Source organism: Mus pahari, chromosome 13 (assembly GCF_900095145.1).
Source record: "Mus pahari chromosome 13, PAHARI_EIJ_v1.1, whole genome shotgun sequence".
NCBI lineage: Eukaryota > Metazoa > Chordata > Mammalia > Rodentia > Muridae > Mus > Mus pahari.
In genome coordinates this window covers 67,008,394-67,032,655 of record NC_034602.1, presented here as the reverse complement: position 1 = coordinate 67,032,655, position 24,262 = coordinate 67,008,394, and the positions used below count along the sequence as shown (strand labels likewise).

The window sequence follows — 24,262 nt, the reverse complement described above, 5'->3', positions numbered from 1 at the left end:
GGAGGAGGAGGAGGTATTTATTTTAGAGAATTGAAAAAATATTTTAAAATGTATGTATATGTGTGTGCCTGCCTGGCTGTCTGTGCATCGTGTGCATGGTATTGGCTAGAAGGTGGTGTAAGATTTCCCTAGAACTGGAGCTAACAGATGATTGTGAGCTGACTGATAAGGATGCTTGGAACGGAACCTGGATGCTCTCTGCAGGATCAGCAAGGGTTTTTGTTTTTGTTGTATTTATTTATTCATTTATTACATAATAATGTATACATTATTTTACCTGCGTGTATATATGCCCATAGGCCAGAAGAGGGCACCAGATCTCATTAGAGATGGTTGTGAGCCACCATGTGGTTGCTGGGAATTGAACTCAGGATCTCTGGAAGAGCAGCGGGTGCTCTTAACCTCCGAGTCAACTCTCCAGCCCACAGCAAGTGTTCTTAACTACTGAGACACTTCTCTAGTCCCCTGTAGGGATCCTAAACGCTCACATCTTCACCATTGCTAGGCAAAGCTTCCATTGTTTACACCACTGTTGTGCATCACAGATGTGAATCTGTTTTGTTCCCACCTGAGGGCCCATTTCCCCTGAGGAACGCCATCATACAGGGTGGCTGTGTTGCTTCTTTAAGAAATTCCCCTAAGGGCTGGCAATAGTGCTGAACAACATCCGTCATGAGGCAGGGAGAGTCCCTAACATCCCTGACCATGTTAGTTTACAAGGCAAAAGAGGCTCAGCCGATAGGACACTATGAGAGATGCTGAGACTGGAAGGTCAGGCTTAATTATCTGGGTGAATCCAGCAAAATCACAGGGGTCTTAAAATCGGGAGAGCAGGGTGTGACACTCACAGGAGGACTGTGCAGGTCCCTAGAGGGGGAGGCCTCAGTGGGACACTGCTGCTGGTGTTGAAGAAAGAGGAAACTGCCACAAACCAGGGATGGCAGGAAGCCTCCCCAAGCTATCCAGGAGTAGGAGATTCTCCACTGAAGGTTCCAGAAGGAAGCAGCCCTGATGGCTTGTTTTAGATAACTAGAGCTACAGTGTATCCTCCACTAGTATGTTTGTAAGACTGTCTTACAACAGGAAACTAATGGAAGTTCCCAGCAAAATTACTGAGGCTTCTATGGATAAATCCTTTTGGGAATCTCCAGTTTACAATGTCTCCAGCCTATAATTTGGGAAGTGTTAAAATAAGGGATCCTGGCTGCACTCTGTTTACATCCGAATTCCCCCAAGGTGTTTTACTACAGACACTTTAAAGACAATATTTCAAATCTTTCTTCTGAATCCCTTAGCCTTGCGTACCCACCACCTGAGAGAAGCGTATGGCAGGGAGCGCTTGGTGTGGTGGGGCTTTCACATGGGTGAGAAGACAGAGGAGGGGAATGCTAACACTAGCCACAATTCCTCCCCAACTCTTTTATCCCATCCAGGTATCCAGCCCGGAGGCTGCTGCTGCCTGAATTCATGGTGTCTTCCCAGTCATTCCCAGTCTCTAGGAACAAACACAGACACCACGAGAAGTGTGCTCAATGTCTCGGAGCCTCAGAGAAACAACAGACCAAGCAGCTATGCTACCCGTGATGGTGGCAGGAATGCAGACATGCTCACGTACATTTACCAATGTCTAAAATCCACTCCGCCCAAGGCAGTCACTTATTTCTGAGCTCAATAGGGTGGCACATAATGGTGGAAGAGGTGGAAGATGGTGGAAGAGGATGTGATAAAGACCGCCAGGAAAAATGCCACGGGCTCAAGGAAATCACTGTCTAGTAGGAGAGAGGGCCTATTTACCAAGTCACAAGTCAGGTAGAGAGGAAGCTCTGCATATGACGGGGTGCAGAGAGACATCCACAGGAACTGCTGTGGGAGTCCACAGGAAAGAATCACTTCTGGGAGGGGAGGGTCAGAGGACCTGCCATTTGCAAATGTGTTAAGGACAACCGAGCCCTTGGGCTGAAGATACAGAGAGAAGGGCAGTGTGTGTGGATGGAGCCCAGACAGTTGCTATTGTCTCTGTGACAGGCACCATTCAAGTTACAGCCCAGGGTTCCCAGGTGGGGCAGTATGTTAGGTCCTGGTAAAAACTCGTCTTTATGACTACCTTGTCCGGCCTCAGTTGGAGAGGATGTACCAACCCTGCAGAGACCTGGGGGGCCTGGGAAAGGGGATGCCTGGGTGGGTGGGGAGGGGGAGAACCCTCTCAGAGGCAAAGGGGAGGGGAAATGGGAAGAAGAAACTGTGAGAGGAGGGACTAGGAGCGGGGCAAGGTCTGGAATGTAAATAAATACAATAACTAATTTTAAAAAGCCCATCCTTATTTGTTAGATAACAAAACTGTGATCCGGGTCTCTAGCAGAATGCCGACACTTGTTACAGATTAAAGAAGCATATCTATCATCAGTTCTTGAATGTGAAGTTGAAGTTCTGCCTCCAGTGTTCCTCTGGGGCTGTTTTCCACCATGGAAAGGACTTGGTGAGGCTCGTGCCCAGCATTCTCAATACTCCAGCCTTCTTCCTTGTTCCCCCAGAGCTCTGAACCTCAGAATGAAAGTCCTGTATCTCAGAGAACTTAACACCAGTTCTGTGGCTTTGCATACAAATAAGGTTTTGGGCTTTTTTTTCCCTCTCTCTCTCTCCTTTGATAGGAAATGGTAGTGGAGACCCCTCTCCCCGCTGACTTTAGCTTTTTCCGTTCAGGGTCCATTTTGGTCTCCCTAGGAGCAAAACTCTTACTGTTTGTCCTTTGTAAGCCTGAAGTGCAGAGTCCTGCCTTTTCTGTGGGAGGCATTTGGCATGTTTGCCCAAATGCTGAAAGGGCCCTGGGATGTGAATGCTTGCCAGTTCGAGCCAGTGTGGAAAAGAAGTGAACTTTTACTTATTTTAATAAGGCAAAGATTAAAATGGGTGGCATTTTAAGGGTGAGGAGCTGGCATAGTTTTCTCCCCTGGTTTTAACCTCTTTAACTTCTGAGGCTTAAGCAGCCAATCCCACAGCTGGGTTCTCAAGTGACACCAGAAGAAGGAGAGGGCCGAGAGGGTCGGGGGTCCCCTCCCAAGAAGCATGTTCGTTATGGCATGACCTCTGCTGATTGTGGGTCCCCCTTGTTTGTCTGGCAAACACCTTCTCCTCTTTCCAGAGTGCTCACATGGCATGCCTGGGAGGCCCCTCTTCACCCTGGGCGGGCTGTCGACTTTGCATTGTGTGCAGAAAACACTCTCAAATATCGCTAACCACACTTTATCCCGCTATCTGTTTACATATCTGAATTCAGTTTGGTGAAGTTCGGTTCACGTGGCAATGCCCTTGGTGTTTGTTCAAGCTAGATTCACAGGCTCCGAGGCAGGCGGGGACTCTTGGCTTTCAAGCTGCCTCCTACCAGACAAGAGACAGACAAGTACACAGCTCCCTCCTTCCAGGCCCCTGCAGAAGCAGGACAAGCAGCCGCAGACAGATGGGAGGTAGCAGGAGGGCACGGCACAAACCCTAGACAGGAGGGTCTCATTTATATCCTTAGCCCTGGCGCCATGTCTGGTGCATGAGTAGCCCCAGGCATGCTAATGGAAAGGGGGTGGGTGGGGAAGGAGGGAGGGAGGGAGAGAGGGGGGAGAATAGGAGGAAAAGAGGAGAGGAACGACAAAAGCCATCCCATTACTCCGCAGGTGTTATTTTGAGATGTCTTGGAAGTAACTCTTTGGGGTTGAAAGCTGGGGACTCAGTCCACTCTCGTGCACAATATGGTAACAAGATATTCAACTCCGGTTGAGAGGAGCCAGCAAGAGCTTGTATTTAATTGTGCTCCCAGAGTCCTTGTAAATGACCTGCCAGGAGGCCTCAGAGGAGAGAATGCACAGGTGACCTCCACCAACTGAGTCACTAGCATGATTCGACCCAATTCTTTGGCTCTGCAGTCTTAGAGCATAGGCTCTGTTGTCACCAGAAAAATAAAAAGGATTTACTGAGTTCTGTTTGCCACAGTGTCCTCCTTCTCCACCTGTGCTGCCTTCTTAGGTGACGCCTGACAGATGGAGAGGGGACTCACATTTCAAGCCTCCTCAGTCGCCCCCCCCCCCATCCCTTCCTGAGCAAGAACTGCTTCCCTAAGGAGGTCCCCAGGAGATGACAGTATAAAGTATGCCTCAAATTTTCATCCCTGGCAGCTGGTGTCCTCTAACCCCCTCGGGAGAGAACACGGCTTTGTTGCTGAGGCCGGCAATCTAATCTCTGGGTCCTCGGCCAAAATATCAATTGCAGGTTCAGCGGCATGATGGGATACAGCAGAGTTCAAGCAACAGGAACAATGGCAGCCCAAGTCAAGGGCTGGGGGGCAGGTGGCTGAGGGGAGTGGGCCACATGGCGGGGTGAAGTAAGGTAAAGCTGACTCCTTAGGCCTTTGCAGATTAAGTAATCTCGTCCTAAATCTCCTGCTGTTTGTTGGTCTCCTGAACAATTGCAGAGATGGATGCCTCCCTGAGGCGGTTTTCTCGGAGGATTCAATTAGAAACCACGGATGTGCCCACAGCCTGTTAGTGCTCCTAAAGGAGGGTGAGGTCATTAAAAAATGATTTGTAACTACAAGTCAACTTGTTGTTGTTGTTGTTGTTACCAGCCACAAGGGGTTGGGTCGCATGCAGCCGGACTCCAGTTCCATAGAGATGGGGAGTAGACAGACAATTGCCAGGGGGTGGGGGTGAGGGTGGGGTGAGGATCGACTGTATAATGGGCACAGAGTTCCATGTGAGGTGATGGAGATGTTTTGGAATGGGTCAGAGGTGGTAAATTTATGGCACTGTGAATGTACTAAATGTGTCATTGAATTTATTCTCTTTTAAACACTTTTAAATGGGTTATTTTACATCATTGTGCTATGGTATTGGGGACTGAACACAGAGCATCAAACATACCATGTGGGCCCATGTGGGCCCACCTACCCCATCACATCCGGTGCCTTTGTTTCCTTCCTCCCTCCCTCCCTCCCTCGCTCCCTCCCTCCCTTCCTCCCTTTCTCTCTCTCTCTCTCTCTCTCTGGGGGTGGACAGGGTCTCACTAAATCACCAAGGTTGGCCTTGAACTTGTGGTTCTCCTGCCTCACTTTCCCAGTCAGCTGGTAGTATAGGCTTGTACCAACACATCCATCTTAAAAACTTAAAAAATCGTAGCAAACAAACAAAAGAAAGTTAAAAAAAAAAAAAAAAACAAACAAGTTGATTGAGCAGGTAACCTCCTGTTAAGCGAATCTTATCTGAATATTTAAAATGTACTAAAGTATGCATAGCTTCTCAACACTATCAACTCACTGAGAAATAAGGGAACACCTTTATTCCCGTTCCAGGGACAGACAGACGGATGGGGCCAGTGTAGAGCTTGCCAGAACTTTGCAGTACAAAAAAAAAAAAAAAAAAAATCTAAANAAAAAAAAAAAAAAAAAATCTAAACAAGTGGCTCCTGATTTATTTGGCCACATGCTGGTGTGTGTGTGTGTGTGTGTGTGTGTGTGTGTGTATCAGTGTGTGTGACTACATGTTTGTGTGAGTATATGTGTGCGTGTATGCCTGTGTGTCTGTATGTGTTCATGTGTCTCACTGTGTGGGGGTGGGGCAGAGGTCCAACTTGTGTGTCTTCCTCTTTGGTTCCCATCTTATTTTCAGAAACAGGGTCACTTACTGCACCAGGTACCCATCAGTTCGTTACAATGGCTGATCGGGAAGTCTCTGGGATCCTCCTGCCTCTGTCTCCAGCCTGCAGCTCAGCTCTGGTATTACAGGCAGGTGGGCATTTTGCCTTCTGAACCGTCTCCCCAACCCTGACTCTCTTTCTTAATCAGCCCTGGGGCAGTCTCAAGAGTAGCAGCTAGTCACCAGCAGTTGCCAAGCGACAACTACTCATCAACGCCAGCTGAAGGGCTGGCAGTACAGGCCAGTGGTACAGTGGTTGCCTGGTATACACTAGGCCCTGGGTTTGAACCCTAGCACTATCCCAAACTACAAAACAACAATACACAGTTACCATATAGATTAAACAAATAGATCCGTGTCTCCTAGACTCGGACCACCAGCCAGTCTGGCCATAGGGAGCAGGGCTCTGTGGTGGTGAAGGCATCAGACAATGATGGCAGGCCATCTTAAATCAACAAAACCTTGTCATTTCCATGAGCTTTGGATGGGAGCAAATGCATGCTGCAGAGAGCAAGGATCCTTGGGGAGGAGGCGCCATTTTTCTTTTTGACTCTGGTGCTGGGGAAAGGGGGAGGGGGATAGAGGCTTCAGGACATGCCTTCAAAGCAGTCAGCTACAAGCAGAAAGCAATGCGCCAGAGCATAAGGGGAGTGAAGCACAGGAAGGAAGGATGGGAAGATGGGACTGGTAGGAAATTGCTGGGCAGTGCCCCAGGAATGGCTAAACTGGCGCTCACGGAAGGTAGGCGGGGCTCTCCGTTCTCACTACATCTTCCCATCTGTACTGGCTGGTCCTGTGTGTCAACTTGACACAGACTGGAGTTATCACAGAGAAAGGGGCTTCAGGTGAGGAAATGCCTCCATGAGATCCAGCTGTAAGGCATTTTTCTCAATTAGTGATCAAGGGGGAAGGGCCCAGCCCATTGTGGGTAGTGCTATCCCTAGGCTGGGAGTCTTGGTTCTGTAAGAAAACAAGCTGAGCAAGCCAGTAATGTAACATCCCTCCATGGCCTCTGCATCAGCTCCTGCTTCCTGACCTATCTGAGTTCCAGTCCTGACTTCCTTTGGTGATGAACAGCAATGTGGAAGTTTAAGCTGAATTCCTCCGGCACAGAATGGAATAACAGCAAAAAGCCAATAAAAATAACAGTGACACACACATTTTATGCACCCTCCTATTTGCAGAGGCTCCTCCTATGTTTGTTGGTTTAATCAAAGAGCTGACATTCAACAAATATCAGCACCTTGTTCAAGTTCACTTAGCTGCTAAGGAGGAGGGCAGGGAACCTGTTCTAGAATCAGAAGGTCATGGGTGACAAAGATCACCAACACACATATTTAGTGAAGGCACCCTGCCCATTTTACACACAAACACACACACACACACACACACACACACACAAACACACACGAAACATTCTCCAGGACCTTCTCCACAAGCAACTTCCCAGGACTTACTGTTATGAACGGACACAACTCCTATTGTTGCCGGATAGTTCACCACCAAACTTTTCTTCTTGTAGAAAGGTGGACCCACCTCGGGGATGTGCGTCAGGAATCAGGGTGCAACTCCGAGACAGCCTGGGAATCACAGCTCTTGGGAACTGTGGGGAAAAGAGCGAACAGAAGGCACCTTTTGTGTCTCTCATCCTCGCCTCAGAAGCCATTAGCACCGTTCTCTTTTCTGTTTCTTGACCAAAGTCAGTAAAAAGAGGTGGACATCTCTTGCTTGCTTTGCCAGAGTTTCAATTAGGCCCAGGAAATACTGCGTTTCGTTGCATATCCTACATGTCCCTGTATGACTCTAAGTGTATTTATGAAAACCTTCCTGTTGTTAAGGGGACCAAAAGAACCACACTGATGACTATTGGGACTTTGGTATTCCTAGACACAATTTTTTTCACATTTCCTCTTCACGGGAGATGAGCTACAACGGGAGGAGCCACAGGAGAGTGGAAGGGTGGGGCCGACCAGGTTCGTCTCTTTCCCCAGAGGGAGAAAATCTTTTCACTCGGATTCCATTCAGATTTAACTAGGTTAACATTTCCTGTGGACATGCACCCTAGCCCTGCCTGAGTAAAAACCGTGACACACAGCAGTGTCTACATGTTTTTCAGAAGCACAGGGACAGACACGGTTCAGAACCAGGCACTGTCTGTCTCACAGGATGGAGGAGAGATCAGAGAGGGAAAAGCAAGGTCACCACAAGCGCTCTGCCTCTCTGAGCTGTGGTGAGGGACCACCCCACACAGCAAACAGCACGGACAGGTTAACAGAGTTCCTGGTAGTTCCTGGTGCTGGGAACAACAACTATAGTTCAGAAGTTGCCGCTGCCGCTGAAAGAGTGCTGGTAAAAGCAATCAGCCAATCAATCAATCAATCACTCAAACAAACAAACACACGGATCAAACAAAGACCTCCAAAGTACCCACTTAACCAGCCGTATGTCACCGTGGTGTCCAGTTTCTTTGACAGTGTGATTGTCAGAAGTCAAAGGAAAGGGCTTTGGGAGACAACAAAACAACCCCCCCCCCACAGAAACCATCTACAGTCTCTAGGATGTTTTATGCATAAAGTGCTGCATTCAGTCAGCAATGAAGAAGCAAGGGGCTGGAGAGATGGCTCTGTGGTCAAGAGCACCGACTGCTCCTCCGAAGGACCTGGTTCTAGTCCCAGTACCCACACCAAGGCTCACAACCATCCATAACTTAGGTCCCAAGGGATCTGGTGCCCTCTTCTGGATTCTTTGGGCACCCCATGCAGATTTGCACAGACATGAGCAGGCAAACACTCATACACGCAAAATAAATAAACAAGCAAACCAACAATGGTAAGACAATACCAGGATATAGAGGAGGAAGAAAGGAAGGAAAGGAAGGAAGGAGGAAGAGGAGGAAGAGAAGGAGGAAGAGGAGGAAGAGGAAAAGAAGGAAGAAGAGGAAAAGAAGAAGAAGAAGAAGAAGAAGAAGAAGAAGAAGAAGAAGAAGAAGAAGAAGAAGAAGAAGAAGAAGAAGAAGAAGAAGAAGAAGCAGCAGCAGCAGCAGCAGCAAGAAGATAAACTCTGGCATGATTCAGAGATTCAGAGATGAGAATGCAGTCTTTAAAGAAGCTATAATTGACACATTCCAGTTTATAAAGCCTGTGAAGGGCTGTAACACACACCACCTAGCAGCTTACAATACAAGCAAAAAAGGGGGGAGGGCAAAGCAAACTCAGTAAGGGTACAAAGGTCACAGATACACTAACTCTTGGCCATCTATGCAAGATTGTGACCACATATGTTTCCAAGGTACAAGTCAAGCACAGACAGGAATTAATGTAGATAGTTCGTAAAGCAGGTCTAAAGAACTTTCAACCAATGGAAATAAATCAGAGTACTGTTAAAATGAATTATTCTGAAATAATTAAAGATTAATAGGAGGTTATAAAAACATAGCAGTTTATCAAAATTGAGGTAAGATTTACATACAGTGAAAAGTACTGCTGTAGGGTGGCTCACTTGATACATTATTGTTTGGAAACAGGGTTTCACCATGTGACTCTGGCTCCCCTGGAACTTGCTATGTGAACCCCTGTGGCTGGAGCTTGCAGAGATCTGCCTGCCTCCATTTCCAGATCACTGGGATAAAAGATGTGCACCATTATACCTGGCTCACTTAGGTACATTTCTGATAAAGGGCCCAACTTTAGAACCATCAAGAAAATACAGAACACATCTATACTTCCAGAAAGTTCCCTCATGACCCTGCCAGTTGGTTCACGGACTACAGTCAATTCCCATGAGCACAGTTAGTTCTTCCTAAGCATCGGGTATCAGGCACACCCAGTGTGCTCTGTGTCTGTCTGGCCAGACACACCCAGGACACCGTCTCTGAGAGCCATCAGGTCTGTTAAGTGTATCAGCGCTTTGATTTTTTTTTTTTTTATGGCTGAAAAATATTCCTTTCATGAAAATACCACATTTACAGTATCTTCTCGTGTGGTTGGACGTTTGTTTTCATTCGGGGCAATTTTGGATAAAGCTGTTTTATCTCTCAATCAGCTTTTTGCAAACATGCATTTTGATTTCTCTTGGAGAAATGCCTTACCCTAGCAGTGGAACCACCAGGTTTTAGGTTGATGGGTGTTTAACTCTCAGAAATGGCCAGACATCTTTGCCATGTGGTTGTCCCACATTGCATGCACATCGATAACACGACAGCTCTGGCTTACACAGCCTCAAGAACGTTTCGGTGTTGCCGACGTCCATCTGACCTGTCACTGTGACACCTCTAACTGTGTCACAAAGAGACAATCTCATTTTCTAAATGGGACTTCGATAGACTGTGCCCCAAGGAGGACAAGCAAACCGTGGACCTGTGGGAGGATGTAGCACCATCAGTCTCCGCAAACGCAAGCACCCATGCTGAGACGCCAACACACAGCCCTGAGGATGGCCACCACGGCAAGCACAGAAAGCCAGTGCTGCCGAGGGTGTCAAGGCAGACCACTTGTGCATTGTTTGTGGGCTTGGAAATTAGTATGGCTGCTTTGGAAAATGGGAGGGTAGTGTCTCAAAGCATTAAAAACAACATTATCATGTGATTTAGACACTGGAATTCTGAATATATATGTATATATATACATATATATATATAAATTGAAATGAATTTCAAATTTATTATTTCAATTTTCAATTTCTTTTTACTTTTTCCTTCCTTCCTTCCTTCCTTCCTTCCTTCCTTCCTTCCTTCCTTCCTTCCTTCCTTCCCTCCTTCCCTCCCTTCCTTCCTTCTTTCCTTATTTATTTCTTTTTGTTTTCTGAGACAGGGTTTCTCTGTGTAACCCTGGCTGCCCTGGAACTCTCTCTGTAAACTAGGCAAGCACAGAATTCAGAAATCTGCCCGCCTCTGCCACCCAAGTGCTAGGATTAAGGCGTGTGCCACCACACCTGGCTTTAAATTTCAACTATTCATATATCCTTATATATATATATATATTTGAGATAGTCTCCCTGGCTGGGCTGGAACTCACTGTGTAGACCAGAGTGACCTTGAACACACAAAGATTCACCTGCCTCTGCCTTCTGAGTGGTGGGATTAGAGGTGTGTGCCAGACTGTAAATAATATTTTTATTTATCTTTTTTTATTTTTATGAATTATTACACACTTTATAATTTAGGCAAATTCACAAATGAATTTTGACTATACTAGTAATGTATGTTTTAAAAGTTTCAAGTCTACTTTTTTTGTTAAAGTTTTTGGCACTTAGGCAAAATAGTACGTAGGAAACCTCAGATAAGCGCCCTAGTATAAGCACCCTGAGAAGCATCAAGGTGTTAGGTGAACAAAACTAGACGCCCACTTACTGTGAGGGCAGCAATGACAAATGTCCTCTGGTGGGACCTTCTGGAAGCCCACGTCTGTTCACGTCTATTCTCACACCTGCAGAAGCAGTTTAGAAGAATGCTTAAAAACAGTTTGTGGTTCAAGAATGGAAGCCAGGCAAGGGGGTCCTGGTTGAACTCGGTGGCCTGTAATACCAGCTACAAAGGATATGGTGAAAGGGGTGATCCAGATGCCAGAAAGAACACAGAAATCCTGTTCCTCCACTCCCTGCCTAACCAAGCAGAACATCTGGGAAGAGGCAGATGTGAAAGATCGCCTGAGGGCTATGTGGATGGAGGCCAGGTTGGACTCCGGAGGAAGTTCAAGATTAGCCTAGGTAATAATGAGACCCTGTTTCAAAATCAATAATGATAAAAATGATATTTAGTGTGTATGTATTACACACACACACACACACACACACACACTCACACACACACAGAGCTGGGGTATAGCTCAGTGGGAGGTCACCTGCCTAGCATACGTGAGACTCGGGTCAGTCCCTAGTACCCAACAATCAAACCTAATCAACCACCTATATCTAAAGAAGAAGATGGACGGGTATGAGCGAAGCTTTTTGATAATGCTGCAGTGAAGTCCGTGACCTCGTACACTAACCAAAAAGTTAATAAAAAAGAAACTAATAAATATATCTGGGTAGTTTTCCCAAATATGAGCACAAAGTCACTAAGAAAGAAGCAATACATTAGCAGACAGCACAAGGCCAAAAAACAAAAACAAAAAAAAAAACCCAAAATATTCTGACCCGGACGGCTGCAAGAGACCGCCCCCAGAAGGCATGGAGGGCAGGTTGTGCAACCCAGTGTCACAGGACCACCCCACGGAGAATCAGGACACTCAGGAAGCCCAGCGTGCGGCCACATCTATGGGATTCATTTCCTCCTCCGGGATTCCTGTGACCTGGCAGCAGAGTGTAACAGATACGGGGAAGCTACTCAGAGCTTTCTGCCCAGGAGCGGAGACTGCACGGCCTGTGAATTCTGGTCAGGTGGGATGAGGTTCCCTCCGCAGGACCTCAGATAGGCAAGCGTGGTCCCTTTAAACAGTCTCTCAGCCCACTCGTGACGTGTTGGTTATTAGCCTAGCCTTTAACAGCTGAAGCAGCTCTCTAGCCCTCACCCCTTTCTCATTAGCAATAGGTGACACTTGTGGGTTTTGGTGACTCTCAGTGGACAGCGAGACCTGAATAGATATGTCCTCCCTGTCCTCCCTGTTCTCCCCTATAGACAGCAGGGCATAGCAGGAATGGTCTGGACTTCAGGTCAGGAGACTCTTATTTTAGCCTAGATATGAAGTCTATAAAGCTAAAAGTAAAATAAAAGCATTGTCATTGGTAACCCCCAACACACACACACACACACACACACACACACACACACACACACACCTTATCAGAGGAGGCTCCGAGGGGGACTTCAGAGCACCTACACTGTCCTATGGTTTCCTATCTCTCCTTTGCAGAGAAAACACATCTTAATCAGCTGGGATAATCTGTGAGACTCCTGCTATCATTTATTTTTATTTCACGTTTTCTTTTCACCGTTACATTTCAGAGGCAAGTCATCTATTCCTGCTAGCTCCATTATCTATGTCTGCTAAGTCCATCATCTATGTCTGTGAGCTCCGTTATCCATGTCTGCTAGGTTCACAATCTAGACTTGCCAGCTCCATCATCTATGCCTGCCAGCTCCATCATCTATGCCTGCCAGCTCCATCATCTATGCCTGCCAGCTCCATCATCTCATCACTCTTCTCTTAACTCCCCAAATGACTGCTCACCAGTCTGCCCACATTCCACTTTCAAAAGGCACTTCCACCTTCTGAGTTCCAAGTAAAAACCCTTGCTCAATTTGCATCGAACACTCACAACCCTCCTACCTATAGCTCCACAGTACAGGATGCTGTTATCTGAAGTCGCCAGACACTTTCTTCCTTTCTTTCCCTTGGCTCTGTGTCTTCCTAGCTGTACTGAACCCTCCATACACTCTCCTCCACAGAAAAATCTCCAAAGGGGCTGTCTACTCCTTACCAGCTATAAAGACAGTGTAGTCGTTCGAGCACTAATACCGGCCCTTAGACAGGATTATTCTCCGTGACTCTCCATGTCTGGTTGTTTGAGTTTATTGTTCGTTGGTTGTTTTTAATTTTATCTGTCTCTTTGACTTTCTGTGACTTGTTATCTCTATCGACGCCCTGATCCAAGCTCTCGTCTAAGCAGGCCTGACGGGGCTGCAGTACCCTGCGATTCAGCAAATTAATTCAGCGCATCCTGCTTGCATAAGTTACTCTGTTTCTAAGAAACGTGTGATTATGTCTAAGTTACTCACACAGTAAGTTTCTGAGGGTGGCATCCCAGGATTTACAGACTGACCCCACTTTACCTCTCTAAGCTTGTACCCATACCCAACACTTACCAACTCCCTAAACAAATTATCAATGCCCTTGCTATCACACAAGAATATCCAGGATGAGTCTCTACCCCACGCTCCTCTCCTCTCCCTGCTACCCACATCACTTCCTCTTCCTCTTTTCTTCCTCTCTCTCCCTTTCCCCTCCCCTCCATCTTTCCATCCCTTGCAGTGCAGGAGGGGTAAAACCCATACTATGCCCTTATGGAAGCTAGACAAATACTCTTCTATAGAAATACACACCCAGTCCCAGTCCTATTGTTTCTCATACGGTAGAGTGTTTGTTTGTTTATTTCTGGGTTTTGCTGAGATCATCCACTTGACACCCCACTGCCCCTGTGACTCATGATCCCAACAACAGCATGAGTAAAATATCCACAAAGAACCCAAACCGGGCAGGACTACAACACTCACTCCAACCAAACCAGAAAGCCCGTGATGTGCCAGGAACAGGACAGGGAAGGAAGGGTCCTCTGGGCCTGTGTCGGTGGCATCAAGATGCTACTCCATTACAGAGGGCGGAGGGAGAGGACGACGAAGGACAGAGGAAGGGTTTTGTTCTGTGGCTCAGTGAAAGTACAAACAGAATCTGACCATCGTCCACAGAACCGGCTCCATTGTTTTTGGTAAAGTAGCTCGGCAGATAAATACCTTTGTGGATGCTTGAATTGCAGATGAGTGAGCTATCTGCTTTATTCCCAGCTTCTCAAAGGTCGGTGCTCACAAGCACATCTTAGTGGATGTCCCCACTGACACTGGAGACTGACTGGAGAACAAGCAGCTATCCTCTTACTACAGCCTTGAGGTCACAGCTAGGGTTCAGGCCCGAAGGCCGAGGCTTTGGCGAAGAATCTAGAACCGGCTTCCAGGCAGAGGAGGCAAACTTTGAGAATACCTCCGGGGCCTTTCCTTTGAGAACACGGTTCCCTGACACAAGGCTCCCAGTCAGATGGTAACAATTACTTAGGCCTCAGACACAGAGCAAAGACAGCCAGCCTCTCCCAAACCTGTAACAGAAGCCCATCTCGTTCTCTGCTCTCTCCCTCCACTTTGACTCACCTCAGCTGGACTCTCCTATACTGGGACTTCAGAATATTGTCGAGAATCTCTCCTGGTTTAGCTATGAAAAGAAATCCCATACTAGCCCGCTCTCGAACAGTGGGAATACACTCCCACCATCCATCCACACACACCTAGCCCCAGATGGCTCATGGTCACTTCAGGAACTGCAGAAGAATAAGCCAGTTGGCTTATCTCCAATTTCACCAAGACAGCTTCTTCACAAGCACATCTCAGGCAATAACTGCATCTCCCTGACACTAGACTGGACAATAATCTATTCATCCACCAGGAAAGCCTGCAGCCCCAATGATCCTATCTGTCTCTATGTGTTGGTTTGCAGTCAGTTGCTCAAGTGCTAACAGCAGGCTCTGTACAAACCATCTCATCCCCTGCACCATGGCAGTAGCAGAAAAGGTACCTGACCCTCTCTATATTCCCAAATCCCTCCATCTAAAAGGTATCCTGGGATCCAACCAATCCGGGTCTTCCGTATCTTTCCAGGAATCCCTTGTGTACACAAGCACACAGAGCTATATAATTAGTGTACTAAATTCTTCCTCTCCCCTTGACAAAACAGTCACATTTAGATCCAGTAATCTCACTTTTGAATCGATGTTCAAAGGCTTTTTCTAACAGAATTTATTTTTATTTTATGTGCATTGGTGTTTTGCCTGCGTGTAAGTCTGTGGGGATGTTCAGATCTCAGGATTAGAGACAGTTGTGAGCTGCTTTGTGGTTGCTGGGAATTGAACCCAGGTCCTCTCGGAGAGCCGTCAATTCTCCTAACCACTGAACCATCTCTCCAGCTCCGATGTTCAAAGTTTTAAATCACTAGGCAAAGAGATTTCTGCGCTTGCATATGCAGTAGTTTATTCGCACGAGCCATGTTACAGAGGAACCTAAGAGTCCATCAACAAATGTGTGATAGCTGTGCAGGAGAATTCCACTCAGCCTCAAGGAAGAAAGACATTGCATCACTTATTACAATAGGGCTCAACGTTAGGACCCAGTGTCAGGTCAAATACGCTAGGCACAGAAAGCTAAATCCCACATGTTCTTTCTCATCATGAGCAGAATATATGTGCTGGTTAGTATTTACCAACACAAGACAACCTACAGACATCTGAGAAGACAGATTCTCAGTGGAGAAAATGCCCCCATCAGTCTGGCCTGTAGGGAAGTCTGTGGGGTCATTCGTTTTTTTATTAATGATTGATGTGGTGGGGGCAGAGCAGCCCTAACCTCCACATATAAGAGAATGCCTATGGAAATAAATGGGTAGATTGGTTACAAAAAAAAAAAAATGATCTGACTTTTGAACTTCTAATGCTTGTATCTATTTATGGATATCAGACTGATTTATTTGCATATTCCCTTTGGGGCTTCTAAAGAGCAAGCATCAATTTAACATTAAAAATAATGTTCATCTGAGTAAATCAAAATGTTTCACGTGAACTATCTCATTAATCTTCCACTGTATTAGAGGGACTATAAATATTTATCAATACTTATAGCTTTAAAAGGGCAACGCTGACTGAGAGCAAATGTCTTATCCACAATCATGTGGTCTCTTGGTCACCCTGGAGCTTCTTGTAGGAGGAAAATTATTTATTTCATCTACCTGAAGCAGACAAGGATACTCTTGAGGCACCGATATGGCAGCGTAACAGGGTAGAGCTGGTGAGTTACTACCCATTGCTCAACTCTTGCTCCCAGCCTGACTTTACAAATAAAGTTTTATTGAAAGGCAGCCTCAACCACTCTTTAAAGCATTCCCTTCCACTTCTGCTGCAAGGTGGCAGAGCTGAGGACTTACTTAGCTTAGGCCGTCGTCCCCAAAGACTAAAGGGTTTGGCCCTTTACAGAAAGTTTGCCCTTAACTCAGAGAGCCCCAGTCAACGGAAGAGATTAAACAGCACTTCAGTCTGCCACTTCTAAATTATCCACTATTACTAGGACTAAAGATGTCTTTATTACATTTATCTAATTGTGGGAGGTGGGGCAAACATATTGCACAAGACTTTGGAGGTCACAGGACAACCTGTAGTGGTTGGTTCTTGAATTCCACCACCCAGGGCTCGAACTCACGTCTTCAGATTTCCAGCAAGCATTTTAACCCACTGGACCTTCTCTCCGGCCACTGGATTTTGAGTTCTTCAGTAAGGAGCGTCTTGAATTGATCACTTTTCTTTTCCTTCCCTTGCCCTCACCATTGTAAAAGCATGGCACACTGACGGGGGTGGGCTTCGGCACACACATCTTTATTGGAAAGTGAAGCTGTATTAGATGTGTCTGAAGAGAATCTTTTATCTGCATTAGCTTGCCCTCTTAGCCACCTACTTGTTTCAAAGGAGATTATAAAAGAGTAGCATTCAAAGTATTTAATTTAAAAGCTCCAGATTTAGAAATAAGTCTACCCCATCTTTGATTCAAAATTCTGCTTTTCATCCCAGTGTTACTTGGAGTCTGCCCTGCCTAGTCAGGTGAGTAACACCAGCTAAGGGCTTGTGCTCTCAGAAGCCGAGAACCCAAATCAGGTATCAATAGTTTAAAAAGGAAGACACTTGCCAGGGGTGACTGTGCAAGCCCTTGGGAGGTAGAGGCAGGCCGATCTCTATGAGTTTGAGGCCAGTCTGTCTACAGAGCAAGTTCCAGGACAGACAGCACTACAGAGAGAGAGACCGTGTCTTGAAAAACAAACAAGCAAACAAAATCAACCAGGCCACCAAACAGATAGAAAAGGAAGAAACTTCATTTTCTGAGATTCGATTCCTCTGATGGTCACATATAACAAAACCATCCTAGGTCCCCAAATCTGTGTTTCCCCTGGCCACATGCCACAAAAGACAGCCCTCCCTCTGTACGGTCCCTTCTAATTTTATCCTTTTCTAAAGATAAATGTAAATGTATGCAAAAGCAAGGTGCTATTTCAGTCCTTTCTGGCAGAATCACTTTCATTAAATGATCTCCCGATTAAAAACAAATCTCCCACTCTGAGCTATCCACACACACCTGAGACTCGGAACCAGACTTAAAATTACCAGGAAGGGTAACCACATTTCAGGTAATTATTTTCTTCGATGACATTAACGGCATTTTTTTTAAGCTACGGATATTATTTAGGATGGATGACAGTTCTGTAATTTTCATACTATATTGAGAACCCTTGGATAAACCTCTTATCTCTCACATTTTATCTTCTCTCCATCTTTGTCTTGCACAGATGGACAGGTCCAATATGAAAAGAAATGAGGGCTGAGGGTGTAGTTTAGTGGTGGAGCGTTGACTCACACCTGCAAGGCTCTGGATTCAATCCCCTAAAGGGAATGAGGAAAAATACCCAAGGGAGCTATGTTGGGGATTGGTTCTAATGCTTTGTCTTAATTCAGGTCCCAGAAGCCATGTTTCTTGACGCTGAGGGTCCCTGACCCCAGCTGACTTTTGATTGGTAATGAAGAACTGCTGTACAACCAATAACTGGGCAGAGACATAGAGGTGGGACTTTTAGATTGCTCCAGCAAGGGACCTGAGGGTGTGTGTGTGTGGGGGGGGGGACACAGACAGAATCTCCATGATGGGGGAGCAGAGAGATGAGGTAGCAGAGATGTTAATTAAGGGGGAAGACTGGAGGGGAGCGTGTGTTAGTCGTGGGGAGCTTCAGGAAGTTCGCAGCCATTGAGCTAATAAGTCATATTAAAAATATCATGCTCTCTCTCTCTCTCTCTCTCCCTCTCCCTCCCTCTCTCTCTCTCTCTCTCTCTCTCTCTCTCTGTGTGTGTGTGTGTGTGTGTGTGTCTTGGATGGGTGCAGACTGCACGTGACCCACAGGAGCTCAGTGAAGATTAACTGTTCACCACTACAGTGCTAATCCTTACACTCACACTTTAAAAACTAGGGAGAGCCGGGCAGTGGTGGTGCACGCCTTTAATCCCAGCACTCGGGAGGCAGAGGCAGGCGGATTTCTGAGTTCGAGGCCAGCCTGGTCTACACAGTGAGTTCCAGGACAGCCAGGGTAGGATTTTCCATTGCATATGGTTTTAATAATACATATTACTTTCTATTAAAGAAAAAATTGAAAGAAAGCTGTTAGTAATATCTTAACGTTCTTTAAAGTCAAGGATAGACTCTAGGTCCTATCAAATATCACGACTAGCAAGATGTATGTGGTCTGAAGAGGATGCCGGCGCTACAACCAAAACCAGGGGAGTCGGAGAGCTCACTCACACACAGAAAAAGTGTGTGTAGTTTTTCCACAAAGACCCTGTCTTTGTCAGTATTCTATTGTGAAGAGACACCATGACCAAGGCCACTCTTATAAAGGAAAGCGTTTAACTGGGGGATTCCTACTGTCTCAGAGGTTTAGTCTATTATACGCATGGCAAGCATGGCAGCATGCAGGCAGACATGGTGCTGGAGAAGGAGCTGAGAGTTCTACATGGGATACAAAGGCAGCAGCAGGAAGAGAGAGACACAGAGTCTGGCTGGAGCCCTGAGAACCCCAAAGCCCACCCCCAGCGACACACTTCCTCCAATAAGGCCACACCTTCTAGTGTCACTCCCTGGTGACAAAGAGTTCAAATCTATGAGTCTATTGGAGGTACTATTCAAACCCCACAGACCCTTCCCAAGCAACAGGTGAAAATACAAGAGTACAGTACTAACTGCTCATCAGCCATGACAATAGTCACTTTTCCTCAAGATGCTTTCATTCATTCATTCACTCATTCATTCATTGACATGGTTTCTTCGAATAGCCCTAACTATCCTGGAACTCACTCTGTAGACTAGGCTTGCTTTGAACTCAGAAATCCACTTTCTTCTGCCCCCCTGTTGCTGGGATTAAAGGCATGAACCCCCATGCCTTCCTACTCGAGATGGCTTTATTAACAGGGCTTGAAGAGTGCTCCTTTCTCCACACCATCCCATGCTACAGTGCCAAAGTGCTGTCTGCAGCTTACAACATGGCCGCACTTCTGCATCAAGAGATGAGTTGTGTTCATAGGGAGAAGTGGCTTTGGGCTGGTTGTGAAGAACTCTTCCAGGCTGAAGTGACCAAGAGGGACGCTCATGTTCTTCTGGAGTGCACACAGCAACGCTGGCCTAGGAAGAGTGGCCTCAACACTGGATCTGAAAGAGTCTCTCCCTGGCTAGGTCCTTCTGAGCTCTGCTGATGGCAGAGGCAGCCAGGTGACATCAGTTCGATGGATATGATGGTTGCCTGTCACCCAGTGACACACATTCCCCTCTCCCTGCAGACATACCAACACAGAGATGACAGCTAGCCTAGCCGTAAAGAAGATAAAGCATTATTTCCTCCTAAAACAAACATCAAGTGGACAATTTGCAGACCTGAGATTTAGCATCTTCCACAAAACATTCCTAAAACAGCTGCCAATTAAGCTGAAATGATTGCAGCTCAAATGCCCCGCCTCCCTACTTTGAGATTAGCATGCGGAGTGCTCACTTTTGTTCTAGAAGGCAGTGGCCTGGTGGACAATCTTTATTAATTCTTTTGGGGGCAGTTATAGACAGACTATTTATAGGAATTCTGGAGTGGACAGGACACAGCCAGGTAAAAGCACCATTTCAGCGAAACAGAGGAGCCAGCGGGCAGCTCATTGTCAGAAAAGCCAGCCCAAAAGATCCAGACCCCCTCTTCCCCTCCCTCCCTCCCTCCCTCCCTCCCTCCCTTGCTCCCTCCCTCCCTCTCTCAACCCATTTCTCTTTTCTTATTTTTACAGTTTCATACATGAACAGATTTAACCCCTACTGTTTTCTCTTCTTCCCATTTTTCTCCTGATAACCTCTTTTTCCCCCCAGCTAGTCCCTCTTCCCCCTCCCTCCTCAAACCCCACCCGCCTTGTGTGTGTGTGTCCCCTACTGGGTTTGGGGCTGCGGGATGTGTACTGATGGGGAGCTATTTCTCGAGGTTTGGACAGTTTATCAGTGGCAACAACACTAAAAATAACTCCTCTTCCCCTGGCCAACCATTAACTACCAACAGTTCCTCAAAGAGCTCTCTCTCTCTCTCTCTCTCTCTCTCTCTCTCTCTCTCTCTCTCTCTCTCTCTCTCTCTCCCCATTATGAAAGGTTGATTGAGCCAATTAACCACAGCTGCTGTGGGTTCAAGACTGCGCTGGCCATGTCGTAGGCTCCAGCTGCGTCAGAGAGCATTCTTAGACATCAGGAAGACAGCCAGTCCAGAGAAACGGCATTTGGCATCCCTGTTTGATCTGTGCAGAGGCTCTTTGCACTAAGTGTCAGCAACCACATTTGGAGCTTTCCCCTGTGGGCAACTATTGCAGAATGATGAGACTGCACGCATGCGCATGTCTTCCTCTAGAACTTAACCTCATTCCCTAGGGAATTAGGTGACTTCTAGCAAATATGCGTTTAGCTCAATGAGAGTAAACTATGGATGAAAGTTGAAAAATCCAAAGGATAATTAAAAACACCATTCCCAGGCTCCAATAGAAGGACTCACTCAGTTTGAGTAACTATTAATGCAGGCTAAAACTAACTTTCACACAGGCATTGTTTGCCCAAAGCTCACACAAAGCTTTTTCGACAGCACCTTGAGTGACAGGCAGGGGCTACTGAGCCTCATTGTGAAGCTTGACTGTGCCATTCACTTCTGTGTGGGCTTGGGCCTCAGTATGGGACATGGGGTGGTAATATTACCTACCTGACACGATAATTGTGGGGTTTCAGTGAGCAATAAGTGTAAAGCATTTAAGATAGATGGCAGGTAGTGAATGCTTGCTAATGAGGTACCACTGTCCCACAAAAGTCTCCTTCCTCGTTCCTCAGGTTCTCTCAAGATCCCAGTGCCCACCCACTGCTTCCTTGTGGTCTATGGAGTCTCACAGGAGGATTATTTATGTCCAGTCCAGTGCAGTGGGATGGCCATGTGACCTGGCATGGCCTGCGGCATGTGAACCAGCACGTTTCCTCTGGCTCCGTCTCCCCTCAGCCGCCAACCCAGCAAATAGGGGCCGTTCCTCTGGCCTAGATCTCAGAACACAAAGACACAGAGCTCAGGCATAGGTCTGAGGCCAGTTTGCCCCAGATACAGAATGTAGGCGAGAAATAAACTTGTCTTGCAAGCCCTGAGACTGGGGCTCTGTTGAACACAGAACAGCTGGCTAACACAGAAATTATTGTTTTATTGTTGTTGTTGTTGTTGTTTATTGGATCAAATTGTGACTTCAATCAAAGAGAGTCTGGAAAATTTTTCTCAAAAAAAAAAAAAAATTCAGTAGATAAAAATGGCACGTCTCCACAATAGATTTCTCACAACAGGTTAGAGCTGGCCTACTAGTGACAAAGACCTCGTGGATGCGTAGTGGATGTAATTGAGGGAGCCATTTTTTTCTCCTCCATCTGCCGACTGGGTCCTTTGACTAAACTTTCCAGACAGCAAGGAGCCCCTGTGCTGGGCTAATTCACCCTTCTCAGCTTCTCCTAAGCAACCAGGATGTACCCTAGCCAAGCTCAACGGTCCAGTAAAACAAGCAGTTTCTCACTTCAAAGGGAATCCCTTAATGCAAATTTCTTCATAGTTTACTACAAGGTTTGCTGATTCTCTTCTTTCCTGCTCTTTGTGAGGAGGGAATGGCGTTTAGAAAATTAGCTCATGAGAGTCATCAACTGTCACACGGAAATCTTTCCGAACACATCAGAGGGGATGTATCTCCTCTCAGTGTGGTCATTCCCAATGGTGCTAAGTACCGGCCACTGTCATTAACTTCTCTTGGTGTCATGAGCTGATCCCACCTGCTAGTGGGAGGAGTCAAAGTGGGAAGCCAGCACATAACAATGTCTTGTCACGTGAAACACTAGGGAAACAGGAGAGAGGGGTGTTTGGAGACAGAAGAGTGAGGTGTGCATAAAAGGCAGGAGCAGCACTCAGGCGATCAGCGAAGAGACACCTGAGAAGCGCAGTCACGGTGCGGCCTGAACGACAGACACTGTAGCGCATGAGATGTGCTCACGTAAAGCCCTGATGGGGAAGAGATGAGAGCGTTTTCCTTGCTCAGTGAAACAATGTGATGTTTCTCTTGCTCTCAACAGTTCAGTGAAAGAAAAACTCGAGATGGGGTTTGTTTTCCTCAGGGTTTTATTGCTGTGTAGAGACACCATGACTAAGGCAACTCTTATAAAGAAAAACATTTAATTGGGACTGGCTTATAATTTCAGAGGTTTAGTCTGTTACCATCATGGTGGGAAGTGTGACAGCATCCAGGCGACACGATGCAGGAGGAGCTGAGAGTTCTACATCATCATCTGCAGGTAGTAGAAGGAGACTGTGTACCACACTGGGTGTAGCTTGAACATATATGACCTCAAAGCCCACCTCCACTGTGACACACTTCTCCAACGAGGCCATACCTCCTAATAGTGCCTCTCCCTATGGCGGAGCATTCACACACAGGAATCTGTGCTGTTCCTTCCTATTCAAATCACCATGGAGCTGAAGAGCAAACAAACCCAGACCGCAGGGAGCTTTAGAGGTCTTGGATCTTATTCTGAGAGGAATAAGAAGACATGGAAGGATTTTAAAGAACGAAGTGATGTGTGCTCTGTTCTGCAAGTGATCAAAGATATGTGGGGATGGAAGGAGAGAGAGAGAGAGAGAGAGAGAGAGAGAGAGAGAGAGAGAGAGAGAGAGAAAGCAGACAGAGGAAATGTCTAAAAGGGAGAAGAGGTGAGAGTGTGAAGAGGAAGTGGGAACATAGGAGGCACATCCTGGGGTAAAAAAGAATGAGCCAGCAGGTGGAAGCTGGGTGTGGTGGGAAACCATGAAGGAAGGCTAACGTTTCTGGCCTGAAGGAAGAAGACGTTGATGCAGTCTAGAGAGAGGGAGAGAACTGGAGGAGGATCCTGGTAAAGCCTGAAGGCAGAGATGCTACTGTGAACAATAAATCTAAGATGCCTGTAAGATAACTAGTCCGAAACGTCAGGGGTGCAGTCAGACGTGCAGGGCTGTGAGTTCCAGGAGCCCGGGGCAACGGTAAACTTGGGAATGGTCACCTTTAGGCGAGGAGGACATTCTCATGGGAAGGTGGCACAGCACAATGTCAAAGCTAAGAAGCAAGGAAGTACTGTGAAAGAAAGGGTGGTGTGAAAAATAAAGAAACAGAAAAAGATAATAGAAAAGAGCTTTAGCGAAGATAGTTCTGAAAGCAATGAAGGAAGTTCCTGCCCTCCCAAAGCGGAAGCCAGAGTGAAGGCCTTGAAAGCCAAGAAGGCACAGCCACAGAATGAAGAGCCTCACACATCCCCAGTCTTCAGGTGGCCCACGACTCCACCTCCAGAGGCAGCTGAAGTCCCTCTGAAGAGCTCGCCCAGGAGAAACAAGCGTGAGCACTATGCCTTCATCTAATTCCCCTGACCACAGAGCCAGCCATGAGGAAGACAGAAGATAACAGCATGCTTGTGTTTGCTGTGGATGTCAAGGCCAGCAAGCCCCACACAGGCCGTGATGAGGCTCTGTGATGCTGATGTGGCCAAAGTCAACACCTCGGTGAGGTGTGATGGAGAGGAGAGGGCGTATGATCAGCTGCATCCTGACTATGATGTGTTGGCTATTGCCCACAAAATTTGGATTATCTAAACAGAGTCCAAAAAAAGAAGAAAAGGAGGAGGAGGTGGAGAAGAGGAAGAAGGACAAGAAGAGGGAGGAGGAGGAAGAGGAGGAGGAGGAGGAGGAGGAGGAGGAGAAAAGGAG

At 46.7% G+C, this 24,262-nt stretch overlaps 1 protein-coding gene across 4 annotated transcripts in view; it reads right to left on the bottom strand.

The window, feature by feature from the left end:
- Positions 1 to 24,262, bottom strand: part of Kiaa1211 (KIAA1211 ortholog) — a 223,943-nt gene that overhangs the window by 117,050 nt on the left and 82,631 nt on the right. For 3 of the 4 annotated variants that reach the window (XM_021210808.2, XM_029545229.1, XM_029545232.1), the window contains exon 2: positions 7,133 to 7,278. The exons of the other annotated variant lie outside the window; for it this stretch is intronic. The gene's annotated coding sequence lies outside the window, so the exon portion shown is untranslated. The remainder of the gene's footprint in view (positions 1 to 7,132; positions 7,279 to 24,262) is intronic. 4 annotated transcript variants of the gene reach the window in all.